Source organism: Zea mays, chromosome 6 (genome assembly GCF_902167145.1).
Source record: "Zea mays cultivar B73 chromosome 6, Zm-B73-REFERENCE-NAM-5.0, whole genome shotgun sequence".
Taxonomy (NCBI): domain Eukaryota; kingdom Viridiplantae; phylum Streptophyta; class Magnoliopsida; order Poales; family Poaceae; genus Zea; species Zea mays.
In genome coordinates, this window is record NC_050101.1 from 7,909,306 (window position 1) to 7,935,664 (window position 26,359).

Sequence of the window (26,359 nt, forward strand, 5' to 3'; positions counted from 1 at the left end):
CAGGTTATCACCAAATCAAGATGAAAGAATCCGACCAGCTCGCGACTTCTTTCATCACACCCTTTGGCATGTATTGTTATATTACTATGCCCTTTGGCTTGAGGAATGCAGGTGCAACCTACCAAAGGTACATGAACCATGTGTTCGGAGAGCACATCGGCCGAACGGTCGAGGCTTACGTCGATGACATCGTTGTCAAGACAAGAAAAGCCTCCGACCTCCTCTCCGACCTCGAAGTGACTTTCGGGTGCCTGCGCGCAAAAGGCATAAAACTCAATCCCGAGAAGTGTGTCTTCGAAGTCCCCTGAGGCATGCTCCTGGGGTTCATCGTCTCCGAAAGAGGCATCGAGGCCAATTTGGAGAAAATCGCAGCCATCACCAACATGGGACCCATCAAGGATCTAAAAGGAGTACAAAGGGTCATGGGATGCCTTGCGGCTCTGAGCCGCTTCATCTCGCGCCTCGGCGAGAAAGGATTGCCCTTGTACCGCCTCTTAAGGAAGGCCGAGCGCTTCACTTGGACCCCCGAGGCCGAGGAAGCCCTCGAGAACTTAAAGGCACTCCTTACTAACGCGCCCATCTTGGTGCCCCCCCCCCCCCCCGCTGCGGGAGAAGCCCTCTTGATCTACGTAGCCGCAACCACTCAGGTGGTCAGCGCCGCGATCATAGTCGAGAGACGAGAAGAGGGGCATGCACTACTCGTCCAGAGGCCGGTCTACTTCATCAGTGAGGTGCTGTCTGAGACCAAGATCCACTACTCACAAATTCAGAAGCTAATGTACGCAGTAATTCTGACGCGGCGGAAGTTGCGACACTACTTCGAGTCCCATCTGGTGACTGTGGTGTCATCCTTTCCTCTGGGAGAGATCATCTAGTGTCGAGAGGCCTCGGGTAGGATAGCAAAATGGGCAGTGGAACTCATGGGTGAAACAATTTCATTTGCCCCTCGGAAGGCCATAAAGTCCCAAGTCTCGGCGGACTTCCTGGCTGAATGGGTCGACACCCAATTGCCGACAGCTCCAATCTAGCCCGAACTTTGGACCATGTACTTCGATGGGTCGCTGATGAAAACAGGAGCAGGTGCTGGTCTGCTCTTCATCTCACCCCTCGGGAAACATGTGCGCTACGTGCTGCGCCTCCATTTTCCGGCGTCAAACAACGTGGCCGAGTACGAGGCTTTGGTTAATGGGTTGCGCATCGCCGTCGAGCTAGGGGTTCGGCGCCTCGACGCTCGGGGCGAATCATAGCTCGTCATTGACCAAGTCATGAAGAACTCCCACTGTCGTGATCAAAAAATGGAGGCCTACTGCGACGAAGTTCGGCCCTTGGAGGATAAGTTCCACGGGCTAGAACTCAACCATGTTGCTCGATGGTACAACGAGACTGCGGATGAGCTGGCTAAAATAGCCTCGGGGCGAACGACGGTTCCCCCGGACGTCTTCTCCAGGGACATATATCAACCATCCGTAAAACTCGACGACGCGCCCGAGCCCAACGAGACCTCGGCCCAGCCCGAGGTACCCTCGGCCGCCGAGGGTGAGGCCTTGTGCATCGAGGGAGAGCGGAATGGGGTTGCGCCAAACTAGAACTAGCAGACCCCGTACCTGCAATATCTCCTCCGAGGAGAGCTACCCCTCAACAAGGCTGAAGCTCGGCGACTGGCTCGGCGTGCCAAGTCGTTCGTTTTACTGGGTGATGAAAAAGAGTTGTACCACCGCAGCCCCCTCAGGCATTCTCCAACGATGCATATCTGTCGCCCAAGGACAAGAGCTGCTACGGGAAATACACTCGGGGGCTTGCGGTCACCATGCAACACCTCGGACCCTTGTCGGAAACACTTTCCGACAAGGTTTCTACTGGCCGACGCCACTAGGATTGTACGCTCCTGTAGAGGGTGTCAATTCTACGTGAGACAGACGCACCTGCCCGCTCAGACCCTGCAAACAATAACTATCACTTGGTCGTTTGCCGTATGGGGTCTGGACCTCGTCGGTCCCTTGCAGAAGGCACCCAGGGGCTTCAAGCACCTGCTGGTCGCCATCGACAAATTCTCCAAGTGGATCGAGGTCCGACCCTTAACCAGCATCGGGTCCGAGTAGGCGGTGGCGTTCTTCACAAATATCATCCATCGCTTTGGGGTCCCGAACTCCATCATCACCGACAATGGCACACAGTTCATTGGGAAGAAGTTCCTGGACTTCTGCAAAGACCACCACATTCGTGTGGACTGGGCCACCGTAGCTCACCCAATGACAAATGAGCAGGTGGAGCATGCCAACGATATGATTTTGCAGGGACTGAAGCCAAGGATCTACAACAACCTCAATAAGTTCAGCAAGCGATGGGTAAAAGAGCTACCCTCGGTGGTTTGGAGTCTGAGGACGACGTCGAGCCGAGCCACGGGTTTCTCGCCATTCTTTCTAGTCTATGGGGCCGAGGCCATCCTACCCACAGACTTAGAATACGGTTCCCCGAGGACAAAGGCTTACGACGACCAAAGCAACCAGACCAACCGAGAAGATTCGTTGGACCATCTGGAAGAGGCTCGGGACGTGGCCTTACTACACTCGGCGCGGTATCAGCAGTCCCTGCGACGCTACCACGCCTGAAGGGTTCGGCCCTGAGGCTTCCAAGTGGGAGACTTGGTACTTCGGCTGCGACAATACGCCCGAGGGTGCCACAAGCTTACCCCTCCCTGGGAAGGGCCCTTCATCATCGCCAAAATTTTGAAGCCCGGGACATACAAGCTGGCCAACGATCAAGGCGAGGTCTACAGCAACGCTTGGAACATCCAACAGCTACGTCGCTTTTACCCTTAAAATGTTTCAAGTTGTTTATGTACCTCGCTTTCTTTACATGCATAAATAAAAACTAACCATCAAGGAAGGATCAGCCTTGCCTTGGCAAAGCCCGACCCTCCCTCGGGGGCTAGAAGGGGGGAACCCCCTCTGCGTCAAAAATTTTCCTCGGAAAAGTCTTTTGCCAGAACGTCTTTCGTGCTTTTCGACTGCGTCGGTAACAGAATCCTAAAGATGAACGAGAGAGACCTTGAACGGCAAGGCCGACCGAGCCGAGGGACTCCTACGCCTCCAGGATACTGATACCTCACTTATCACCTTCCGCGAAAAGTAGCTCACGCTCGGATAAGCGATTCTGCTACCGAACAAGTCCTAACGCTCGGAAACATTTCTGCCAGAATGACTTTCGTGCTGTTTCGACTGCGTCGATAACAGAATCCTAAAAACGACGAGGGACCGCATAAGCGGCAAGGCCAACCGAGCCGAAGGACTCCTACGCCTCTGGGATACGGATACCTCACTCATCACCTTCCGCAAAAAGTGACTCACGCTCGGACAAGGGATTCTGCTACCGAACAAGTCCTAACACACGAAACGAGAGGAAAGAAAACACAGCTTTATAATCTGACGTTAAAATGTTTAGGCCTCAGCGGCCGCAAAAAAACATACGCATACTTCAAGCAAACTGTTCTTGTAGGCTCAGACAGTGGCAGGGGGAGGAGCGGCACCCTCGGCGTCGTTTCCACCCTCGGCAGAATCCGGCACGGCCCCAGGCGGCGACACGGGCGGAAGGACCTCCACCTCAAAGGAGGAAGTCAGCGCCGCACTTGGACCCTCGACGGCCGCGTCAAGCCTCTGGACCTCGGCAAAGGCGGCCTCCTCATCGTCGGGTAAGCAGTACCCCTCGCTAACCCGCTCCAGATCCACGTCGTAGTGGGAAGCGAGCACGGAGACGGCCCGCCTAACGCCGTGGTGCAGCGCCCTGCGGAGTCTATTGCGCACATGGCCGCCCAAGGCCCGCAGATGACTCTGGGGGGAGCTACCCGAGGGGACGCCGTCGAGGCCAAAGGCCTGGCAGAAAGCCGAGATGGCCTCGGACATGGCCACACGCTCAGCCTCCTTCTGCTCAGTCGCCTCGGCAAGCGCCTTGCAGTTCTTGACGGCCTCGTCAAGGGCCATCTCGAACCCTGCAGACAGCTGGACAACATTCTTCAGACGAAAGGAGAAGAATGGAGACAAAAACAAAGTCACAAAGCAGGGAAAACATACCTTCGGCCCGGACACGCTGCTGCGAGGCCTCGGCTTGGGCGGACTGGGCAGACCCAAGGGCCTCGGTCAGGCTCTCCGCAAGGGTCCTGGCCCGAGCGGACGCCTCAGCTAACCGCTCCGTAGCCTCAGCCAGCTGACCCCTAAGGGCCTTAGCCCGGCTCATGGCCTCGGCAGCTTGGCTCCGAGATTGGTCCCGCTCACCGATAGCCTGGCCAAGCTCCATTTGCCGCAGCCGCATCTCCTCGGCCTAGGAAGCCACCTGCTCCCGGGACGGCAAAGCCTCCACTCGTGCCGACACCGCCTCCGACTTCAGCTCATCACAGAGCAGCCGAAGGTCCACCACCTCGGCGCTCCGTTGGGCGAGGCGCTCATTGGCCTCGGTAAGCACGACTCGCTGAGACCGCAGCGAATCCCAGACGTCGCTCTCACGGCGGAGGAACAACGACTTGGCGGTGCTCACGTCCGCAAGTTCCTAAGGAAGGAAAACAGGATATTACAAAGAATGCCCTGGTCACGCAAGGTATACATCTAAATTCTTACCTGGAAGACCCTTGGAACGTCCCTGGAAAGGATCTCCATGGTCGACCGAAGCGACCTCATCGCCGCCTCGGTATACTCACGGAAACTATCCTGGGACCTCTCCTCCAGCTCATCGTTGAGGGAGAGGAGGGGTTCCGAATCCGAGGTGCCGCGGCTCCAGAACAGGAGCGGCTGCCCACCCCACTCGCTGGGGTTGAGCTGCGCGGGGATAAGGCCGCTGCTCCCCAAGACAGGCCACAGCTCTGCACGCCCCTCGACCAAGGCGTCGGGTCCCCCTGCAGCCGATGCATCGGGCACCACCGCCGTCGACGTACTAGGCCCCTCCTCGGCTAAGGTGGCAGGCCTCCGATCACCGACCTCGGCAACAACGACCGCCCCCTCCTCTTGGCCGAGAACGGAGAGGTCGGGGATGACCACGGGCGGCTCCACGGGCGAATCAGCGACGACCCCGGTAGGAGTCGACGCCGACACCAGCAACAAGTCAGCTAGGCCTGGGGCCGCGACCGCGTTAGCAGCCTCCCCCGGCGTGATGGCCGCTCCAACATGGGGGTCAGCCTGGGAGGCTTGCCCCATGGCAACTCGCACCGCCTGGACCCCCCGCTGGAGAGCACCTTGTGCGGAGGCCAACCAACCGGCGTGGCACGCCGCAGCTGTAATACCTAGATTTGTAACTCATATGATAATAGAATATTTCCTTTATCTATATGTGTGTACCATCTCTAGTTACTATCACATGTGAATAAACACTATCAAAAGGGGATTAAATAACCGGTAACACCTAAATAAAGCATGCATCATGCTGAGTTTTTACTTGATTGTGCATTTATGGCTAATAAAATAAAGGAATTATTAATATGTTAATAGCCACATGGAATTCAAATTCTATTTTGGAAAACAAAACTCCAAAGAAATATGGAGGGGGAGGAAAAGAATTACTAAAAAGGAAAATATATACAAAATAAATATTATAAATAAAAGCAAGACTAGTATGTCCAAATTATACTTTAAATCTGAGGAGAATTTACCAAAGAATTTGAGTTTGAACTTTGGACTCAAATGAAAAGGGAAAATATAAATAAAGAAAAGGGAAAGGAAAATAAAAAGAAAGAAGAAAGAACCTGAATGGGCCCAAACCTTCCCCTTGGCCCACCGACTCCTCGCTTCGCGCGGCCCAATACCAGCCGACTCCAGTCCGCAGGCGTGTGCTCCAGCTCCTCAGTGGGCTGACCATGCGGGCCCGCTGCTCAGCCTCTCCACCGGTGCTTACGCGTGGGTCCGGATCATGGGGGTATCTTCTTCCTCCCTGCTTCCGCGTCAATCGGATGGTAGGAACCGTCCGCGGCATGTGCGGACCAGCTGACCGCCTGGGCTCCGAGTTCGTAAATGGGGAGGTTGGATTCCAGACCACGATTTCGTCCGTTCCGAACCTCGACCACAATTGCCGTAGAACCAGGAAAAGCGAGAGAAAGTGGAGACGATCTCGCCGCTGCCCTGCTCTTCGCCTCTTTCGCCGCTGCGCTCGCGTCGACCAAGCCGTCGGGCTGCGCACAAATAGCAGGACCGTTGCAACCACCGCGGCTTCCCTGGGATATTTACACAGTGCGCCCAACGATTCCTCCCCTCTCCTTTATGTCGTGATCTCAAAGCAAATTGCGGGGTCCCTAGCCGCCGCCGTCGATGCTTGTCTGCACTGGCGCTTGGCGACCGTGGAGTGGCGGTGTGAGCTCGCGGGTCGTCTCTGGGTTCGCAAAACCTCGCGACCAAGTGCTCGAACGCGGTGTTCCGCGGGTGGCCGAAATTTCGTCATCGTGCCAGCGAATCCGCCGTCGAACGCCGCCGGGACAACCTGCGACGTCTGTTGCGGTATGTTTGCAATTATCGCACTTAGCTCCTTGTCTAGTATCTACCGCACCTACATTTTGCGGAATCGGTTCATCAGGGGCCGCGAATTTGTCACCGGGGATACTCCGACATCCCATAGCCGCACGATGGCGTGGCCTGTGACGGGTGGTGTCCAACTGTAGAAATTGAGGGTAGGAACAAGTTCGTCATGCTTTGCCCGAGGTTTTGGGAGCTAGGCGGGTCACGATTGGGGCGTGTACGCGCGGATTAGTCACCTCGCCGGTGAGCCTCACCGCGGTGGAGGTGTGATTTGCCGCCGCCTGGGCGCAGGTTGGGGATGACCTGCGTGCGCCGTTGGATCTGGTATCTACGTTTGTGATTAGATTCAAACGTACCGCTTCGGTTGGGTAATCGTGCGTCGTCCGATTCTGATCGGACGGTAGAGGATCAGAGTAAGCACTTTAGATCTGGGCCGTACATTAGGAATCCGATGGTGTCTGGTGAGAGTGGGAGTTTAAAATGGTTTGATCTAATCGTGGTCGTTCGCAGTCGATCGGACGGCCAGAATTGACCTATACCCCTTCGCGGGCACAGATTTGCACATAGGTTCCTGAAGTATTTAGGTATTAACCCGCAGTCCTGGCTACTGGAGTCTGAGTCTTGAACCCCTTTTGCGCTCTAGCCCCTAGAGTTTCTGTTAATAATGCGCCAAGTCCAGAGACCAATAAAAATAGAAAATTAAGTATAGAAAATGAGTTTTAATAAAAAACAATACTAGAAACTTGTAAAATGCATAGAAAATTCATTTTAACTTCAAATTGAGCCATTCCAGTTTCTAAAATTTTGTAATAATATTCTCTATCATTTAATGTCTCTGTTTTGACATGAACTCTGTTAGAAAATTTATTTATCATTTAACCATATTTCTAACACATTAAATCTTAGGAAATCCATAACTTGAATTTTATAACTCCAAATTTAGTGATTCCAGTTCCTATGATTTCATTTTAATGTGTAGATGTTTACTGTATATTTTATTTATATGTTTGATGTGATGTTAATTCATGCTATACTATGTATGTATTGTGTTGATGCGAGTAGACGAGCAAGCCACTGTGGATTCTGAGGTTCAGCAAGTAGAGATAGCTGAGCAGGAGCTCATTGAAGGCAAGTTGTGCCCTTGATCACTTACTTTTTCCCAGCCATGTTCTTATTAATTATAATGATCTGCATAGGATAATTTTGATGGGACCCAATAGGTTACCCTAGTTTTGGCTATCTTTATACCTTGTTTACCACTGAAATATTTTTGGGTAGTACCTGCTATTGCTTTATGTGGATTTGGGTATGAAGATACTTTATTCATAATTACTCTTTTATTCTCTTTTATTATTACTGTTCATGTTAAGATCATTATGTTAATGGGAACATGGAGCGACCACCCGGGAAAACAGTGCTACCACAAGGGTATAATGGGACGCCCTTGGCTGATTAACTAGGAAAGCTAGTGGAGGTCTTCCTTACCCGAAAGGGGCAAGGGCAGTAGGGGAGTGGTCAGTGTAGGGAGGTCCTTGGGTTGATTTTGCTGCGATGGCGGTCAGGCAAGAACCCTGCACTGGAGCTTCCTATAAACTGTAGCGGGATTTCTGAAGCTAGTGGAACTTTGTAAAGGCCTCGTAGTGTTACCCTGCCTCGCCTCCTCGGTAGAGGTGTATGGGATTGGCCATCTCTTGGCAGATGGGTAACATGACTTGTGGGTAAAGATGCGCAACCTCTGCAGAGTGTAAAACTGGTATACTAGCCGTGCTCACGGTCATGAGCGGCTCGGACCCTCACATGATTAATTTATGGAACTTAAACTTAATCTGTCATTTCATTGCATTTGGGATTATTTTATTATTACTTTTACTTATTATTTCTAAGGGTTTGGTATTTACTTACACTTAGTAACTGCTAATAAAATTTTGACCAACTTATAAAAGCAATGCTCAACTTCAGCCTTTATTTCATTGATCAGCCTTACACTTCATGAACTCCCACCTTTAGTGAGTTCATGCCACATTATTCCCCACAACTTGTTGAGCGATGAACGTATGTGAGCTCACTCTTGCTGTCTCACACCCCCCACAGGAGAAGAACAGGTGGTTCAGGAGGAGCCACAAGGCGAGGAGTATGATCTGATCTAGGTGGCGTTTCTCAGTTGACATTGGCGCCGACGATCCTTAGTTCGTTTTATAATTATTATTTTATTTTGTAATAAGTCTTCCGCTATGTAATAAATACTCTGATGGTTTACGACATTTATCTCTATACACTCTGTTATTGTATATGTTGTCTTCTTGGCGCATGTATGAGATGCACCCGGCTTTGTTCCTTAAAACCGGGTGTTACAGAAGTGGTATCAGAGGAAATGTCGACTGTAGGACGAAACCTAGATAGAAATGGACATGCCCTTTCCTACTTACCTTACTCTGACTCATTCTATACTCATCTCATCTTGATCTTGTCTCACCTTTTGCTGTTCTACTCTGATCATTCTTACCTTTTCTGTTCTAAGACAAGACGGATTTCACACCTTGGAATCCTACCACTATGATCTTTTAAGAGATAGGGAACCCAAGACAAAATTTAAAACTATTTTCTTTATTTAAAAAAAATTGGTTGATTGTGCTGATGATAAATGTCTGATTTGCTTCTTTGATTGATTGAAATAGTATAGACGGGCATCTTAGCATGTACCACCCTAAGGTAATGTATTAGCTTTAGTGGATAACACACTAATCTACTTAGCTAATAAATCCCCTGCAGTAACATTTCTCGTAATTACTCGCCTTGTCTGCAATTCTTCCTTTCTTACCCTGTATTTCTAACCCAGATGAACTACCCCTATAGTGTTAGAAGAGAGCACTATAGACGTGATCCTTGGTATGTCATGGTTAAGAAAGATAAAGGCAGTTTATACACTAGTGCTAAAGGAACTATAGAACTCACCAGTTCCAAAGGACAAAGATTTGAAGTTGAAGATGCAGTAACTACCACCATCAGACTAGCGGCATTCTTAGTAGATGAGAAGTTTGTGGGTGACAACATCCATGCAATTAGAGATTTTCCGGATGTCTTTCCAGAGGAGTTATTAGGGATGTCACCAGATATTTTAGTTGAGTTGGTCATTAATCTCTTACCTGAGACTGCTCCTATTTCTAAACGGCTGAAAGGGAATTAGGCTTACACCTAGTTCCTATATAATTTTGGTGGTTGAATTGCCCAAACACAAATCTTCGGACTAACTAGTTTGCTCTAGTGCATAAGTGATACAGGTGTAAAAGGTTCACACTCAGCCAATAAAAAGACCAAGTTTTGGATTCAACATAGGAGCAAATGGGCAACCGAAGGCACCCCTGGTCTGGTGCACCGGACTGTCCGGTGTGCCAGGGGGACTCAGACTCGAACTCGCCACCTTCGGGAATTTCCAGAGGCGACTCCGCTATAATTCACCGGACTGTCCGGTGTACACCGGACAGTGTCCGGTGCGCCAAGGGAGGTCGGCCTCAGGAACTCGCCAGCTTCGGGAAAACGCCAACGGCTAGTCCACTATAATTCACCGGACTGTCCGGTGTGCACCGGACTGTCCGGTGCGACTCCGGAGCAACGGTCGTCTCCGCGCCAACGGCTCTCTGCCGCGCATTTAATGCGCGCAGATGTCAGGCGCGCCCATTCAGGCACACCGGACAAGGAACAGTAGATGTCCGGTGTGCACCGGACACCAAGGCGGGCCCACAAGTCAGAAGCTTCAACGGTCGAATCCAACGGCAGTGATGACGTGGCAGGGGGCACTGGACTGTCCGGTGTGCACCGGACTGTCCGGTGCGCCATCGAACAGACAACCCAGCCAACGGTCAAGTTTGGTGGTTGGGGCTATAAATACCCCAACCACCCCACCATTCATTGCATCCAAGTTTTCCACTTCCCAACTACTACAAGAGCTCTAGCATTCAATTCTAGACACACCAAAGAGATCAAATCCTCTCCAATCTCCACACAACGCCATAGTGACTAGAGAGAGTGATTTGCTTGTGTTCTTTCGAGCTCTTGCGCTTGGATTGCTTTCTTCTTTCTTGATTCATTCTTTGCAATCAAACTCACTTGTAATTGAGGCAAGAGACACCAATCTTGTGGTGGTCCTTGTGGGAACTTTGTGTTCCAAGTGATTGAGAAGAGAAAGCTCACTCGATCCGTGGATCGTTTGAGAGAGGGAAGGGTTGAAAGAGACCCGACCTTTGTGGCCTCCTCAACGGGGAGTAGGTTTGCAAGAACCGAACCTCGGTAAAACAAATCTCCGTGTCTCACTTGCTTATTCGCTTGGGATTTGTTTTGCGCCCTCTCTCGCGGACTTGTTTATATTTTTAACGCTAACCCGGCTTGTAGTTGTGTTTATATTTGTAAATTTCAGTTTCGCCCTATTCACCCCCCCTCTAGGCGACTTTCAATTGGTATCAGAGCCCGGTGCTTCATTAGAGCCTAACCGCTCGAAGTGATGTCGGGAGATCACGCCAAGAAGGAGATGGAGACCGGCGACAAGCCCACTACAAGCCAAGGGAGCACTTCATCGGAAGAGTCCCGCACCAAGAGGAAGGAGAAGAAGAAGGACTCCTCCAAACGGAAGGAGAAAAGATCTTCTTCCTCACACCACAAAGAGAGGAAGGAAAAATCTTCTTCCCACAAGTCGCATCGGAAAGGTGACAAGCACAAGAGGATGAGGAATGTGGTCTACTACGAGACCGACACTTCATCAACATCGACCTCCGACTCCGATGCGCCCTCCGTAACTTCTAAACGCCAAGAGCGTAAGAAGTTTAGTAAGATCCCCTTACACTATCCTCGTACATCTAGACATACTCCATTACTTTCCGTTCCATTAGGCAAACCGCCAACCTTTGACGGTGAAGATTATGCTAGGTGGAGTGATTTAATGAAATTTCATCTAATCTCACTCCACAAAAGTATATGGAATGTTGTTGAGTTTGGAGCACAGGTACCATCCGTAGGGGATGAGGATTATGATGAGGACGAGGTGGCCCAAATCGAGCACTTCAACTCTCAAGCTACAACCATACTCCTTGCCTCTCTAAGCAAGGAGGAGTACAACAAGGTGCAAGGGTTGAAGAATGCAAAGGAGATTTGGGACCTACTCAAGACCGCGCACGAAGGTGATGAACTCACCAAGATTACCAAGCGGGAAACGGTCGAGGGGGAGCTCGGTCGCTTCCGTCTTCGCCAAGGGGAGGAGCCACAAGACATGTACAACCGACTCAAGACTTTGGTGAACCAAGTGCGCAACCTCGGGAGCAAGAAGTGGGATGACCACGAGGTGGTTAAGGTTATTCTTAGATCACTCATTTTTCTTAACCCCACTCAAGTTCAATTGATTCGTGGTAATCCTAGATATACTCAAATGACCCCCGAGGAAGTTATCGGGAATTTTGTAAGCTTTGAATGCATGATCAAAGGCTCCAAGAAGATCAACGAGCTTGATGAACCCTCCACGTCCGAGGCACAACCGGTGGCATTTAAGGCAACGGAGGAGGAGTCTACACCAAGTAGATAACCAATTGACGCCTCCAAGCTCGACAATGAGGAGATGGCTTTAATCATCAAAAGCTTTCGCCAAATCCTCAAGCAACGGAAGGGGAAGGATTACAAATCCCGTTCCAAGAAGGTTTGCTACAAGTGTGGTAAGCCCGGTCATTTTATAGCTAAATGTCCATTATCAAGTGACAGTGACAGGGGCGACGACAAGAAGGGGAGAAGAAAGGAGAAGAAGAGATACTACAAGAAAAAGGGCGGCGATGCCCATATTTGTCGGGAGTGGGATTCCGACGAAAGCTCAAGCGACTCCTCCGACGACGAGGACGCCGCCAACATCGTCGTCACCAAGGGACTTCTCTTCCCCAACGTCGGCCACAAGTGCCTCATGGCAAAGGACGGCAAAAGGAAGAAGGTAAAATCAAGATCCTCCACTAAATATGAAACCTCTAGTGATGAAAATGCTAGTGATGAGGAAGATAACTTGCGTACCCTTTTTGCCAATCTTAACATGGAACAAAAAGAAAAATTAAATGAATTAATTAGTGCTATTCATGAAAAGGATGACCTTTTGGATTCCCAAGAGGATTGTCTTATTAAGGAAAACAAGAAACATGTTAAGGTTAAAAATGCTTACGCTCTAGAAGTAGAAAAATGTCAAAAACTATCTAGTGAGCTAAGCACTTGCCATGAGATGATTAACAACCTTAGACATGAAAATGCTAGTTTAAATGCTAAGGTTGATTCACATGTTTGTAATGTTTCAATTCCCAATCCTAGAGATAATAATGATGATTTGCTTGCTAGGATTGAAGAATTAAACATTTCTCTTGCTAGCCTTAGAAATGAAAATGAAAACTTGCTTGCTAAGGCTAAAGATTTTGATGTTTGCAAAGTTACAATTTCCGATCTTAGAGATAAAAATGATATTCTACATGCTAAGATTGTTGAACTTAATTCTTGCAAACCCTCTACATCTATCGTTGAGCATGTTTCTATTTGCACTAGATGTAGAGATATTGATGTTAATGCTATTCATGATCATATGGCTTTAATTAAACAACAAAATGATCATATAGCAAAACTAGATGCTAAAATTGCCGAGCACAACTTAGAAAATGAGAAATTTAAATTTGCTCGTAGCATGCTTTATAATGGGAGACGCCCGGGCATCAAGGATGGCATTGGCTTCCAAAGGGGAGAGAATGTCAAAATTAGTGCCCCTCCTAAAAGATTGTCCAACTTTGTTAAGGGCAAGGCTCCCATGCCTCAGGATAACGAGGGTTACATTTTATACCCTGCCGGTTATCCCGAGAGCAAAATTAGGAGAATTCATTCTAGGAAGTCTCACTCTGGCCCTAATTATGCTTTCATGTATAAGGGTGAGACATCTAGCTCTAGGCAACCAACCCATGCTAAGTTGCCTAGAAAGAAAACTCCTAGGGCATCAAATGATCATAACATTTCATTTAAAACTTTTGATGCATCTTATGTTTTGACTAACAAATCCGGCAAGGTAGTTGCCAAATATGTTGGGGGCAAGCACAAGGGGTCAAAGACTTGTGTTTGGGTACCCAAAGTTCTTGTGTCTAATGCCAAAGGACCCAAAACCATTTGGGTACCTAAAGTCAAGAACTAAACTTGTTTTGTAGGTTTATGCATCCGGGGGCTCAAGTTGGATCATCGACAGCGGGTGCACAAACCACATGACAGGGGAGAAGAAAATGTTCTCCTCCTACGAGAAAAACCAAGATCCCCAAAGAGCGATCACATTCGGGGATGGAAATCAAGGTTTGGTCAAAGGTTTGGGTAAAATTGCTATATCCCCTGACCATTCTATTTCCAATGTTTTTCTTGTAGATTCATTAGATTACAACTTGCTTTCTGTATCTCAATTATGTCAAATGGGCTACAACTGTCTATTCACTGATGTAGGTGTCACTGTCTTTAGAAGAAGTGATGATTCAATAGCATTTAAGGGAGTATTAGAGGGTCAGCTATACTTGGTAGATTTTGATAGAGCTGAACTCGATACTTGCTTAATTGCTAAGACTAACATGGGTTGGCTCTGGCACCACTGACTAGCTCATGTTGGGATGAAGAATCTTCATAAGCTTCTAAAGGGAGAACACATTTTAGGACTAACAAATGTTCATTTTGAGAAAGACAGGATTTGTAGCGCATGCCAAGCAGGAAAGCAAGTTGGCACTCATCATCCGCATAAGAACATAATGACGACCGACAGGCCGCTTGAGCTACTCCACATGGATCTATTCGGCCCGATTGCTTACATAAGCATCGGCGGGAGTAAGTATTGTCTTGTAATAGTGGATGATTATTCTCGCTTCACTTGGGTATTCTTTTTACAGGAAAAATCTCAAACCCAAGAGACCTTAAAGGGATTCTTAAGACGGGCTCAAAATGAGTTCGGCTTAAGGATCAAGAAAATTAGAAGCGACAACGGGACGGAGTTCAAGAATTCTCAAATTGAAGGCTTCCTTGAGGAGGAGGGCATCAAGCATGAGTTCTCTTCTCCCTACACGCCACAACAAAATGGTGTAGTGGAGAGGAAGAATAGAACTCTATTGGACATGGCAAGGACCATGCTTGATGAGTACAAGACCTCGGATCGGTTTTGGGCCGAGGCGGTCAACACCGCTTGCTACGCCATCAACCGGTTATATCTACACCGAATCCTCAAGAAGACATCATATGAACTCCTAACCGGTAAAAAGCCCAACATTTCATATTTTAGAGTCTTTGGTAGCAAATGCTTTATTCTTGTTAAAAGAGGTAGAAAATCTAAATTTGCTCCTAAGACTGTAGAAGGCTTTTTACTTGGTTATGACTCAAACACAAGGGCATATAGAGTCTTTAACAAGTTCACTGGACTAGTTGAAGTCTCATGTGACGTTGTGTTTGATGAGACTAACGGCTCTCAAGTAGAGCAAGTTGATCTTGATGAGACAGGTATTGAAGAGGCTCCGTGCATCGCTCTAAGGAACATGTCCATTGGGGATGTGTGTCCTAAAGAATCCGAAGAGCCTCCAAATGCACAAGATCAACCTTCCTCCTCCACGCAAGCATCCCCACCAACTCAAAATGAGGAAGAGGCTCAAGTTGATGAAGAAGAAGATCAAACAAATGAGCCACCTCAAGATGATGGCATTGATCAAGGGGGAGATGCAAATAATGAAGACAAGGAGGAAGAGGAACAAAGGCCGCCACACCCAAGAGTCCACCAAGCAATTCAACGAGATCACCCCGTCGACACCATCCTCGGCGACATTCATAAAGGGGTAACTACTCGATCTCGTGTTGCACATTTTTGTGAACATTACTCGTTTGTTTCCTCTATTGAGCCACACAGGGTAGAGGAAGCACTCCTAGATTCGGATTGGGTGGTGGCGATGCAAGAGGAGCTCAACAACTTCACGAGGAATGAGGTATGGCATTTAGTTCCACGTCCTAACCAAAATGTTGTAGGAACCAAATGGGTCTTCCGCAACAAGCAAGATGAGCATGGTGTGGTGACAAGGAACAAAGCTCGACTTGTGGCCAAGGGATATTCCCAAGTCGAAGGTTTGGATTTCGGTGAAACCTATGCACCCGTAGCTAGGCTTGAGTCAATTCGCATATTATTAGCCTATGCTACTTACCATGGCTTTAAGCTTTATCAAATGGACGTGAAAAGTGCCTTCCTCAATGGACCAATCAAGGAAGAGGTCTATGTTGAGCAACCTCCCGGCTTTGAAGACAGTGAGTATCCTAACCATGTCTATAAACTCTCTAAGGCGCTTTATGGGCTCAAGCAAGCCCCAAGAGCATGGTATGAATGCCTTAGAGATTTTCTTATTGCAAATGGATTCAAAGTCGGAAAAGCCGATCCTACACTCTTTACTAAAACCCTTGAAAATGACTTTTTTGTATGCCAAATTTATGTTGATGATATCATATTTGGGTCTACTAACGAGTCTACATGTGAAGAGTTTAGTAGGATTATGACACAGAAATTCGAGATGTCTATGATGGGGGAGTTGAAGTATTTCCTAGGATTTCAAGTCAAGCAACTCCAAGAGGGCACCTTCATTAGCCAAACGAAGTACACTCAAGATATTCTAAGCAAGTTTGGGATGAAGGATGCCAAACCCATCAAGACACCCATGGGAACTAATGGGCATCTCGACCTCGACACGGGAGGTAAGTCCGTGGATCAAAAGGTATACCGGTCGATGATAGGGTCTTTACTCTATTTATGTGCATCTCGACCGGATATTATGCTTTCCGTATGCATGTGTGCAAGATTCCAAGCCGACCCTAAGGAAGCTCACCTTACGGCCGTAAAACGAATCTTGAGATATTTGGCTTATACTCCTAAGTTTGGGCTTTGGTATCCTAGGGGATCCACATTTGATTTGATTGGATATTCGGATGCCGATTGGGCAGGGTGCAAAATCAATAGGAAGAGCACATCAGGGACTTGCTAGTTCTTGGGAAGATCCTTGGTGTCTTGGGCTTCAAAGAAGCAAAATTCGGTTGCTCTTTCCACCGCCGAAGCCGAGTACATTGCCGCAGGCCATTGTTGCGCGCAATTACTTTGGATGAGGCAAACCCTGCGGGACTACGGTTACAAATTAACCAAAGTCCCTTTGCTGTGTGATAATGAGAGTGCAATCAAAATGGCCGACAATCCCGTCGAGCATAGCCGCACTAAACACATAGCCATTCGGTATCACTTTTTGAGGGATCACCAACAAAAGGGAGATATCGAGATTTCTTACATTAACACTAAAGATCAATTAGCCGATATCTTTACCAAGCCTCTTGACGAACAATCTTTTAACAAACTTAGGCATGAGCTAAATATTCTTGATTCTAGGAATTTCTTTTGTTAACTTGCACTCATAGCTCATTTGTATACCTTTGATCATATCTCTTTTATGTGCTATGACTAATGTGCTTTCAAGTCTATTTCAAACCAAGTCATAGGTATATGGAAAGGGAATTGGAGTCTTCGGCGAAGACAAAGGCTTCCACTACGTAACTCATACTTCGCCATCACTCCAAGCAACTCTCTATTCTTTGGGGAGAAATGAGCATCAAGGCAAAAGGACCATACTTCTTCTTTGGTATAATCTTAACTCGTTTATTTATGACCAAAGGGGAAGATAGCACTTCGAGGGCTCTAATAATTCCGTTTTTGGCGATTCATGCCAAAAAGGGGGAGAAGTGAGCCCAAAGCAAAAGGACCGCACCACCACCTATTTCAAATTTCAAAAAACTCAGTATTGAATATTTTTCATTTGGTATCCTATTGTGTTCAAAAGGGGGAGGAAGTAGTATTTCAAAATGATACATAAAAACCCTCTTGAACACTAAGAGGAGAATCTCTTTTAGGGGGAGTTTCGTTTTAGTCAAAGGAAAAGCATTTTGAAACAGGGGGAGAAAATTTCAAATATGGAAAATGCTTCTCAAAATCTTATTCATTTGCCTTTGACTATTTGCAAAAGAACTTTGAAATGGATTTACAAAAGAACTTGCAAAAACAAAACATGCGGTGCAAACGTGGTCCAAAATGTTATATAAGAAAGAAACATTCCATGCATATCTTGAAAGTAGTTATATTGGCTCAATTCCAAGCAACCTTTACACTTACATTATGCAAACTAGTTCAATTATGCACTTCTATATTTGCTTTGGTTTGTGTTGGCATCAATCACCAAAAAGGGGGAGATTGAAAGGGAATTAGGCTTACACCTAGTTCCTATATAATTTTGGTGGTTGAATTGCCCAAACACAAATCTTCGGACTAACTAGTTTGCTCTAGTGCATAAGTGATACAGGTGTAAAAGGTTCACACTCAGCCAATAAAAAGACCAAGTTTTGGATTCAACATAGGAGCAAATGGGCAACCGAAGGCACCCCTGGTCTGGTGCACCGGACTGTCCGGTGTGCCACCGGACATGTCCGGTGCACCAGGGGGACTCAGACTCGAACTCGCCACCTTCGGGAATTTCCAGAGGCGACTCCGCTATAATTCACCGGACTGTCCGGTGTACACCGGACAGTGTCCGGTGCGCCAAGGGAGGTCGGCCTCAGGAACTCGCCAGCTTCGGGAAAACGCCAACGGCTAGTCCACTATAATTCACCGGACTGTCCGGTGTGCACCGGACTGTCCGGTGCGACTCCGGAGCAACGGTCGTCTCCGCGCCAACGGCTCTCTGCCGCGCATTTAATGCGCGCAGATGTCAGGCGCGCCCATTCAGGCACACCGGACAAGGAACAGTAGATGTCCGGTGTGCACCGGACACCAAGGCGGGCTCACAAGTCAGAAGCTTCAACGATCGAATCCAACGGCAGTGATGACGTGGCAGGGGGCACCGGACTGTCCGGTGCGCCATCGAACAGACAACCCAGCCAACGGTCAAGTTTGGTGGTTGGGGCTATAAATACCCCAACCACCCCACCATTCATTGCATCCAAGTTTTCCACTTCCCAACTACTACAAGAGCTCTAGCATTCAATTCTAGACACACCAAAGAGATCAAATCCTCTCCAATCTCCACACAACGCCATAGTGACTAGAGAGAGTGATTTGCTTGTGTTCTTTCGAGCTCTTGCGCTTGGATTGCTTTCTTCTTTCTTGATTCATTCTTTGCAATCAAACTCACTTGTAATTGAGGCAAGAGACACCAATCTTGTGGTGGTCCTTGTGGGAACTTTGTGTTCCAAGTGATTGAGAAGAGAAAGCTCACTCGATCCGTGGATCGTTTGAGAGAGGGAAGGGTTGAAAGAGACCCGGCCTTTGTGGCCTCCTCAACGGGGAGTAGGTTTGCAAGAACCGAACCTCGGTAAAACAAATCTCCGTGTCTCACTTGCTTATTCGCTTGGGATTTGTTTTGCGCCCTCTCTCGCGGACTTGTTTATATTTTTAACGCTAACCCGGCTTGTAGTTGTGTTTATATTTGTAAATTTCAGTTTCGCCCTATTCACCCCCCTCTAGGCGACTTTCAACGGCCATACAAGATGTCCGTAGAAGAACTAAAGGAATTTAAGAAGCAATTAACAGAGTTACAAGAGGCTGGGTACATTCGTTCGAATTCTTCACCTTACGGAACGTCAGTTCTATTTGTACAGAAGAAAGAAGGATTGCAAGGGATGTGCGTGGATTATAGGTCCCTTAATGATGTTATCATGAAGAACAAGTATTTGTTGCCCCGCATTGAGGATTTATTTAATCAGATGAGAGGTGCAAGGGTATTCTCGAAGATTGATCTCCGATCGGGTTACCATCAAATGAAGATTAGTCCATCGAATATTCCCAAGACAGCTTTCTTGACTCGATATGGTTTATATGAGTTCACTGTTATGTCATTTGGACTAACTAATGCACCAGCTTATTTTATGGATTTGATGAATAAGGTGTTTATGGAGTATCTGGACAGATTCGTCGTGGTGTTCATCGACGATATTCTTATCTATTCTAAGAGTGAAAGTGATCATGAAGAACATCTAAGGTTGGTGCTACAGAAGCTACGAGATAATCAACTTTATGCTAAGTTTAGCAAGTGCGAGTTTTGGATTGACAAGGTGCCATTCCTTGGACATATTATTTCTAATGGAGGAATAGCAGTGGATCCTGCTAAAGTGGAGGAGATAATGGAGTGGAGAGTGCCCACTACAGTTACTGAGATTCGGAGTTTCTTGGGACTTGTAGGATTCTATCGAAGATTTATTGAAGGATTTTCTAAGATTGCTAAGCCCATGACCTCACTTATGGAGAAGGGACGAGAGTTTAAGTGGGACGAGAAGTGCCAAGAAAGCTTTGATCAATTAAAGAAGAGATTGATGGCACCACCAGTGTTGGTTATGCCTGATCTACAGAAGGGATTTGACATTTATTGTGATGCGTGTGGCCAAGGATTGGGATGTGTACTCATGCAAGAAGGACATGTGATCTCCTACGCGTCTCGTCAGTTGCGGAAACAAGAGTTGAACTACCCCACTCATGACTTGGAACTGGCAACAGTTGTGCATGCACTTAAGATTTGGAGACACTACATTATGGGAACTAAGTGCCAAGTATACACGGATCATAAGAGTTTGAAGTACATATTCACTCAGAAGGATCTCAATCTTAGGCAACGCCGTTGGTTGGAGCTCATTAAGGATTATGATTTGGAGATTCACTATCATCCAGGCAAGGCGAATTTGGTTGCAGATGCCTTGAGTCGGAAGGAGCATGTTCACTCCGCTTTCGTTGTCCAGTTACCTGATGAATTAGCAAAAGATTTTGAGAGGCTCAACCTGGGAATTGTTACACATGCGGAAGGAGTTACCATAGAATTGGAACCTAACTTGGACCAAGAAATTCGTAAAGAACAAATTGGTGATGCAAAGATACAAGAGATCAAGGATCTGATTACTGAAGGTCGAGGTCCAGAATTCACAAAAGATGAGCAAGGCACAGTATGGTTCAAGGATCGGATATGTGTTCCTGAGATTGATAGTTTTTGTGAGACTATTTTAAAGGAAGCCCATGACTCGAATTATTCTATTCATATTGGGAGTACGAAGATGTATCAGGATTTGAAGAAGTTCTGATGGTATGGATTGAAGAGAGATGCAGCTGCACATGTGGCTATGTGCGATGTGTGTCAAAGAGTAAAGCCGAACACCAGAGGCCAGCTGGACTACTGCATCCACTAAAGATACCCGAGTGGAAGTGGGAAGAGATTGGTATGAACTTCATTACTGGATTGCCTCGCACCTCGAAAGGATATGATTCTATATGGGTTATTGTGGAAAGACTGACCCAAGTGGCTCATTTCATTCCGGTCAAGACTACTTATAAGTGATCTCAATTGGCTGAGTTATATATGGCTCAGATTGTGTCTCAACATGGTGTACCGAAGCAGGTCATTTTGGATAGAGGATCACAGTTTACCTCTAGATTTTGGAAAAGTTTTCATGGGAATAGGGATACGAAGTTGAATTTTAGTTTGGCCTACCATCCTCAGACTGATGGACATACTGAAAGGACTAATCAACTATTGGAAGACATGTCGAGAGCTTGTGCCCTTCAGCGTGGTAGTAGTTGGGACAAGAGTCTACCTCATGCTGAGTTCTCCTATAATAATAGCTACCAGGCCAGTTTGAAGATGTCACCGTTTGAGGCTTTGTATGGCAGAAAGTGCAGGACTCCATTGTATTGGAATCAAACTGGTGAAAGGCAGTTGTTCGGGCCTGAGATTATACAAGAAGCAGAGGAACAAGTCCAGCAAATAAGGGGGAATTTGAGAACTGCACAATCCAGGCAGAAAAGCTATGCTGATACCCGGAGAAGACTGCTTGAGTTTAAGGAGGGAGATTATGTCTATTTGAAGGTGTCACCGCTCCGGGGTATGAGAAGATTTAAAGTCAAAGGAAAGTTGTCCCCTCGCTTTATTGGACCCTTCTTAATCTTAAAGCGAGTGGGAGAGGTCGCATATCAATTGGAGTTACCGGATCATCTTGCGGATGTTCATAATGTTTTTCATGTATCTCAGCTGAAGAAATGTCTCAGGGTGCCTGAGGAACAGTTACCAATGGAGGACCTTAGTGTTCAAGAGGATTTGACTTATGCTGAGTACCCTATCAAGATTTTGGATACTTTGACTCGAGTTACAAGGAATAAGGTTATAAAGATGTGCAAAGTTCAATGGAGTCACCACGGTGAAGATGAAGCAACTTGGGAAAGAGAAGAAGAGCTTCACATAGATTTTCCTCACCTTTTCCCTAGTCCTTCCTAAATCTCGAGGACGAGATTCTTGTTAAGGGGGGTAGGATTTGTAATACCTAGATTTGTAACTCATATGATAATAGAATATTTCCTTTATCTATATGTGTGTACCATCTCTAGTTACTATCACATGTGAATAAACACTATCAAAAGGGGATTAAATAACCGGTAACACCTAAATAAAGCATGCATCATGCTGAGTTTTTACTTGATTGTGCATTTATGGCTAATAAAATAAAGGAATTATTAATATGTTAATAGCCACATGGAATTCAAATTCTATTTTGGAAAACAAAACTCCAAAGAAATATGGAGGGGGGGGGAAAGAATTACTAAAAAGGAAAATATATACAAAATAAATATTATAAATAAAAGCAAGACTAGTATGTCCAAATTATACTTTAAATCTGAGGAGAATTTACCAAAGAATTTGAGTTTGAACTTTGGACTCAAATGAAAAGGGAAAATATAAATAAAGAAAAGGGAAAGGAAAATAAAAAGAAAGAAGAAAGAACCTGAATGGGCCCAAACCTTCCCCTTGGCCCACCGACTCCTCGCTTCGCGCGGCCCAATACCAGCCGACTCCAGTCCGCAGGCGTGTGCTCCAGCTCCTCAGTGGGCTGACCATGCGGGCCCGCTGCTCAGCCTCTCCACCGGCTCTTACGCGTGGGTCCGGATCATGGGGGTATCTTCTTCCTCCCTGCTTCCGCGTCAATCGGATGGTAGGAACCGTCCGCGGCATGTGCGGACCAGCTGACCGCCTGGGCTCCGAGTTCGTAAATGGGGAGGTTGGATTCCAGACCACGATTTCGTCCGTTCCGAACCTCGACCACAATTGCCGTAGAACCAGGAAAAGCGAGAGAAAGTGGAGACGATCTCGCCGCTGCCCTGCTCTTCGCCTCTTTCGCCGCTGCGCTCGCGTCGACCAAGCCGTCGGGCTGCGCACAAATAGCAGGACCGTTGCAACCACCGCGGCTTCCCTGGGATATTTACACAGTGCGCCCAACGATTCCTCCCCTCTCCTTTATGTCGTGATCTCAAAGCAAATTGCGGGGTCCCTAGCCGCCGCCGTCGATGCTTGTCTGCACTGGCGCTTGGCGACCGTGGAGTGGCGGTGTGAGCTCGCGGGTCGTCTCTGGGTTCGCAAAACCTCGCGACCAAGTGCTCGAACGCGGTGTTCCGCGGGTGGCCGGAATTTCGTCATCGTGCCAGCGAATCCGCCGTCGAACGCCGCCGGGACAACCTGCGACGTCTGTTGCGGTATGTTTGCAACTATCGCACTTAGCTCCTTGTCTAGTATCTACCGCACCTACATTTTGCGGAATCGGTTCATCAGGGGCCGCGAATTTGTCACCGGGGATACTCCGACATCCCATAGCCGCACGATGGCGTGGCCTGTGACGGGTGGTGTCCAACTGTAGAAATTGAGGGTAGGAACAAGTTCGTCATGCTTTGCCCGAGGTTTTGGGAGCTAGGCGGGTCACGATTGGGGCGTGTACGCGCGGATTAGTCACCTCGCCGGTGAGCCTCACCGCGGTGGAGGTGTGATTTGCCGCCGCCTGGGCGCAGGTTGGGGATGACCTGCGTGCGCCGTTGGATCTGGTATCTACGTTTGTGATTAGATTCAAACGTACCGCTTCGGTTGGGTAATCGTGCGTCGTCCGATTCTGATCGGACGGTAGAGGATCAGAGTAAGCACTTTAGATCTGGGCCGTACATTAGGAATCCGATGGTGTCTGGTGAGAGTGGGAGTTTAAAATGGTTTGATCTAATCGTGGTCGTTCGCAGTCGATCGGACGGCCAGAATTGACCTATACCCCTTCGCGGGCACAGATTTGCACATAGGTTCCTGAAGTATTTAGGTATTAACCCGCAGTCCTGGCTACTGGAGTCTGAGTCTTGAACCCCTTTTGCGCTCTAGCCCCTGGAGTTTCTGTTAATAATGCGCCAAGTCCAGAGACCAATAAAAATAGAAAATTAAGTATAGAAAATGAGTTTTAATAAAAAAAACAATACTAGAAACTTGTAAAATGCATAGAAAATTCATTTTAACTTCAAATTGAGCCATTCCAGTTTCTAAAATTTTGTAATAATATTATCTATCATTTAATGTCTCTGTTTTGACATGAACTCTGTTAGAAAATTTATTTATCATTTAACCATATTTCTAACACATTAAATCTTAGGAAATCCATAACTTGAATTTTATAACTCCAAATTTAGTGATTCCAGTTCCTATGATTTCATTTTAATGTGTAGATGTTTACTGTATATTTTATTTATATGTTTGATGTGATGTTAATTCATGCTATACTATATATGTATTGTGTTGATGCGAGTAGACGAGCAAGCCACTGTGGATTCTGAGGTTCAGCAAGTAGAGATAGCTGAGCAGGAGCTCATTGAAGGCAAGTTGTGCCCTTGATCACTTACTTTTTCCCAGCCATGTTCTTATTAATTATAATGATCTGCATAGGATAATTTTGATGGGACCCAATAGGTTACCCTAGTTTTGGCTATCTTTATACCTTGTTTACCACTGAAATATTTTTGGGTAGTACCTGCTATTGCTTTATGTGGATTTGGGTATGAAGATACTTTATTCATAATTACTCTTTTATTCTCTTTTATTATTACTGTTCATGTTAAGATCATTATGTTAATGGGAACATGGAGCGACCACCCGGGAAAACAGTGCTACCACAAGGGTATAATGGGACGCCCTTGGCTGATTAACTAGGAAAGCTAGTGGAGGTCTTCCTTACCCGAAAGGGGCAAGGGCAGTAGGGGAGTGGTCAGTGTAGGGAGGTCCTTGGGTTGATTTTGCTGCGATGGCGGTCAGGCAAGAACCCTGCACTGGAGCTTCCTATAAACTGTAGCGGGATTTCTGAAGCTAGTGGAACTTTGTAAAGGCCTCGTAGTGTTACCCTGCCTCGCCTCCTCGGTAGAGGTGTATGGGATTGGCCATCTCTTGGCAGATGGGTAACATGACTTGTGGGTAAAGATGTGCAACCTTTGCAGAGTGTAAAACTGGTATACTAGCCGTGCTCACGGTCATGAGCGGCTCGGACCCTCACATGATTAATTTATGGAACTTAAACTTAATCTGTCATTTCATTGCATTTGGGATTATTTTATTATTACTTTTACTTATTATTTCTAAGGGTTTGGTATTTACTTACACTTAGTAACTGCTAATAAAATTTTGACCAACTTATAAAAGCAATGCTCAACTTCAGCCTTTATTTCATTGATCAGCCTTACACTTCATGAACTCCCACCTTTAGTGAGTTCATGCCACATTATTCCCCACAACTTGTTGAGCGATGAACGTATGTGAGCTCACTCTTGCTGTCTCACACCCCCCCACAGGAGAAGAACAGGTGGTTCAGGAGGAGCCACAAGGCGAGGAGTATGATCTGATCTAGGTGGCGTTTCTCAGTTGACATTGGCGCCGACGATCCTTAGTTCGTTTTATAATTATTATTTTATTTTGTAATAAGTCTTCCGCTATGTAATAAATACTCTGATGGTTTACGACATTTATCTCTATACACTCTGTTATTGTATATGTTGTCTTCTTGGCGCATGTATGAGATGCACCCGGCTTTGTTCCTTAAAACCGGGTGTTACAGCAGCACCGGCCGCTGAGGCCGGCTTCATCTTAAGGGCCTTCGTGGGGGCCAGACCAGCCAAGCCCTGCCTTCGCTTGCTGAAAGAGAGAGACGACAAGTTCAAGACACACAATGAAAGAACCAAAACATAGATATCCTCAGATACTTACCCGCTCCGGGGCAAGGCCAATCATGCCTGTGGGGAGGCCCCTCGGGCCCCTATCCCCGCAGGCGCTGCAGAGGGTTGCCCCGCCGCCGGCTTCGGCACCGTTTCCGCCTCGGACGCCCGAGGCGCCGAGGGAGCGGTCTACCCAGGCGTCGTCACGACGGCCGAGGGACCTGCCTCCTATGTAGCCAGCGCGGGCACCTCCTCTTGGGGGACAGGCGGATCGTCCTGACCCCCCAGAGTCACAACAATTGTCTCGGCCAAGGGGTCAAGTACCTCCTCGGCCTGCCTCCGCTCCTCGGATTGGGACCTTGGCGTCCCAGCCCCAGGCACTGATGGTGCCAGCCCACTTGGAGGCTGGCTCGGCGACCCCTGGCCCAGCCTCGGATCCGGGCTGAGGCCAAGTCGGGCCGCCATGTCGCCGTCTTCGTCGTCATCGTCATCATCATCGTCGTCATCGTCAGGCGTCTCCGGCGACGACTCCCTCGAGAGCCCATCCCTCGCCTGCCTCCGACGACGCTTCTCCAAAGCTTCCCGAGCTAGCATCCTCTCGAGAGCTCGGGCCTTTTTCGCGTCCTTCTCCTCCTCCTTCTCTGCGGCAAGCCTCCGCGCAACTCGATCCGCCGCGTCCTCCGAGACCGGTGGTCGGACGGGTCTATAAATCCTCAACCCCTAGGGATAAACAAAAATCCCAATAGTAAGAATCAAAGGCGTAGAGAACTCGGCGCAAAACAGAAGGAGGATCGGACACTTACCAGGGACACAT